This window comes from Piliocolobus tephrosceles, chromosome 10, assembly GCF_002776525.5.
Source record: "Piliocolobus tephrosceles isolate RC106 chromosome 10, ASM277652v3, whole genome shotgun sequence".
NCBI classification, from domain to species: Eukaryota; Metazoa; Chordata; class Mammalia; order Primates; family Cercopithecidae; genus Piliocolobus; species Piliocolobus tephrosceles.
The window spans coordinates 28914530-28917330 of NC_045443.1; the positions used below are offsets into that span (position 1 = coordinate 28914530).

The 2801-nt window shown below is 39.0% G+C and overlaps 1 pseudogene; it reads right to left on the bottom strand.

The window, feature by feature from the left end:
• Positions 1 to 210: 210 nt before the first annotated feature.
• LOC111540573 lies at positions 211 to 641 on the bottom strand (annotated as a pseudogene).
• Positions 642 to 2801: the final 2160 nt, after the last annotated feature.

Below are 2801 nucleotides of genomic sequence, written 5' to 3' on the forward strand. Positions count from 1 at the left end.
AATAATTGCCATCCTGAATGGCACGAGATGGTATTTCACTGTGGTTTTGATTTACATTCCTCTGATGATCACTGATGTTGAGCAAATTTTTTTTCATATGTTTGTTGGCAGAATTTATGTCTTCTTTTGAGAAGTGTTTGTTTATGTCCTTTGCCCACTTTTTTTTCGGCATATGAAAATTTATTACTACAGTGTTTTCACCATTAAAATTTATGATCTTGGTCTTTCCTTCTTGCCTTGTATAGGGCCAGAAGAGACACATTGGCTACTTTGACAACCTTAAAGCAGACTCCAGGAATAGCACCAACAGCATGACCTTTGCGACTAAATCCAGCATCCAAAACTTCATCGTTTTCCTCAATAAAGTTCAAGCAACCATTTTTGGGTACAAAGGCTGTGATTTTCTTGCCATTCTTGATCAGCTGGACCCTGATACACTTCCTAATGGCAGAATTTGGCTATTTGGCTTCAACTCCTACTTTTTCCAGGATGATTCCTTTTGCATGAGAAGCAGCTCCAAAAGGGTTGGCCTTCAGGGCTGTGCCCAAATGGGTTTTCTTGTACTGTTTATCATGCCACTTCTGGTCTCGTCGGTGACTACAGAGCTTCCTAGCAGTACGAAGTCCATGACACTTGCCCATCCTGTCGGCGCCACCGGCCTGAGCAAAAAAGCCTTTGCACACTTTTTAATGGTGTTATTTTATTCTTGTGAATTTGCTGAAGTTCCTTGTAGATTCTTGATATTAGAATTTTGTCAGATGAGTAGATTGCAAAAATTTTTTCCCATTCTGTAGGTCGTCTGTTGACTCTGATGATACATATTTTTTTTCTCTGCAGAAGCTCTTTAGTGTAATTCGATCCCATTCGTTAATTGTTGCTTTCATCGTATAGCTTTCAGATATTTCATCATAAAATCTTTGCCCATGCCTATGTCCTGAATGGTATTGCCTAGATTTTCTTTTAGGGTTTTTATAGTTTTGTGTTTTACATTTAAGTCTTTAAACCACCCTGAGTTAATTTTTGTATAAGGTATAAGTAAGGGGTCCAGTTTCTGTTTTATGGATATGGCTATCCAGTTTTTCCAGCACCATTTGTTAGATAGGAAATCCTTTCCCCATTGCTTGTTTTTGTCATGCTTATCAAAGATCGGATGGTTGTAGATGTGTGGTGTTATTTCTGAGTTATCTATTCTGTTCCTTTGGTCTATATGCCTGTTTTTGTACAAGTACCATGCTGTTTTGGTTACTGTATCCTAGTTTGAAGTTGGGTAGCATGATGCCTCTAACTTTGTTCTTTTGTTTAGGATTGTCCTGGCTATATGAGCTATTTTTTGGTTCCACATGAATTTTTTTTTTTTTTTTTTTTTTTTTTGAGACGGAGTCTTGCTCTGTCGCCCAGGCTGGAGTGCAGTGGCACGATCTCGGCTCACTGCAAGCTCCGCCTCCCGGGTTCACGCCATTTTCCTGGCTCAGCCTCCTGAGTAGCTGGGACTACAGGCGCCAGCCACCGCGTCTGGCTTATTTTTTGTATTTTTAGTAGAGACGGGGTTTCACCGTGGTCTCGATCTCCTGACCTCGTGATCCGCCTGCCTCGGCCTCCCAAAGTGCTGGGATTACAGGCTTGAGCCACCACGCCCGGCCAGTTCCACATGAATTTTAAAATAGTTGCTTTTTCTAATTCTGTGAAGGATGTCGATGGTAGTTTAATGGAATAGCATTGAATCTATAAATTGCTTTGGGCAGTATGGCCATTTTCACGATGTTGATTCTTCCTATCCATGAACATGGAATATTTTTCCATCTGCTTGTGTTTTCTCTGATTTTCTTGAGCAGTGGTTGGTAGTTCATCTTGAAGAGGTCTTTCACTTCCCTTGTTAGCTGTATTCCTAGGTATTTTATTCACTTTGTGGCAATTGTGAATAGGAGTTTATTCATGTTTTGGCTCTCTGCTTGTCTGTTGTTAGTCCTTAGAAATGCTTGTGTTTTCTGCACATTAATTTTGTATCCTGAGACTCTGCTGAAGTTACTTGGCAGCTTAAGAAGGTTTTAGCCTGGATCAATGGGGTTTTCTAGATATAGGATCATATCATCTACAAACAAAGAATATTTGACTTCCTCTCTTTTCTATTTGAATATCTTTTATTTCTTTGCCTTGCTTGATTGCCCTGGCCCAAACTTCCAATACTATGTTGAATAAGAGTAGTGAGAGAGGGCATCCTTGTCTTGTACCAGTTGTCAAGCGGACTGCTTCCAGCTTTTGCCCATTCAGTGTGATATTGGTTGTGGGTTTGTCATAAATGGTTCTTATTATTTTGAAGTATATTCCTTTAATACCTAGTTTATTGAGAGTTTTTAACGTGAAGGGATGTTGAATTTTATTGAAGATTTTTTTTCTCTGAGTCTTTTGAGATAATCATGTGGTTTTTGTCTTTAGTTCTGTTTATGTGATGAATTACGTTTATTGGTTTGCATATTTTGAATTAGGCTTGTAACCCTGAGGGTGAAGCTGATTTGATCATGGTGAATAAGCTTTTTGGTGTGCTGCTGGATTCAGTTTGCCAGTATTTTATTGAAGATTTTTGCATGGAAGTTCATCAGGAATATTGGCCTGAAGTTTTCTTTCTTTTTTTTTTTTTTGTATCTCTGCCAGGTTTCAGTATCAGAAACTAGGATTGCAACCCCTACTTTTTTCTGTTTTCCATTTGCTTGGTAAATTTTTCTGATCCCTTCATTTTGAGCCTATGTGTGTCCTTGTATATGATGCTGGCTGGTTCATTTTGCAGACTTGTTCATGCAGTTGCT